The sequence below is a fragment of the Pyrgilauda ruficollis genome, unplaced genomic scaffold, assembly GCF_017590135.1.
Source record: "Pyrgilauda ruficollis isolate IOZ18807 unplaced genomic scaffold, ASM1759013v1 scaffold12, whole genome shotgun sequence".
In the NCBI taxonomy this organism is placed as follows: domain Eukaryota; kingdom Metazoa; phylum Chordata; class Aves; order Passeriformes; family Passeridae; genus Pyrgilauda; species Pyrgilauda ruficollis.
Genome location: NW_024510321.1, coordinates 15,981,959 through 15,982,170, shown reverse-complemented (window position 1 = coordinate 15,982,170; position 212 = coordinate 15,981,959). Strand labels below are relative to the sequence as shown.

Sequence of the window (212 nt, the reverse complement as noted above, 5' to 3'; positions counted from 1 at the left end):
CGGCCCGCCCCCCCGGCCGCCCCCCGCCCGGCTCTCGTGTGTTCCCAGCGGTGGCAGGATGCCAAGTGTAAGTGTAAGTTGCTATAGCAACCCCCTCGGAGAGCGGAGCAGATCCGGATCGGCACCGAGCCGCAGCGGCAGCCGCCCGGACCCCCCCGGCGGGCCGGCCCCGCCGCCCCGGTGCCCGGCCCCGCTCCGAGGTGCGTGTGTCC

General features: G+C 76.4%; 1 protein-coding gene across 1 annotated transcript in view; it reads left to right on the top strand.

Moving 5' to 3' along the window:
* BMI1 (BMI1 proto-oncogene, polycomb ring finger) overlaps positions 1 to 212 on the top strand; it is a 10,619-nt gene that overhangs the window by 4,749 nt on the left and 5,658 nt on the right. The gene's annotated exons all lie outside the window — the stretch shown is intronic.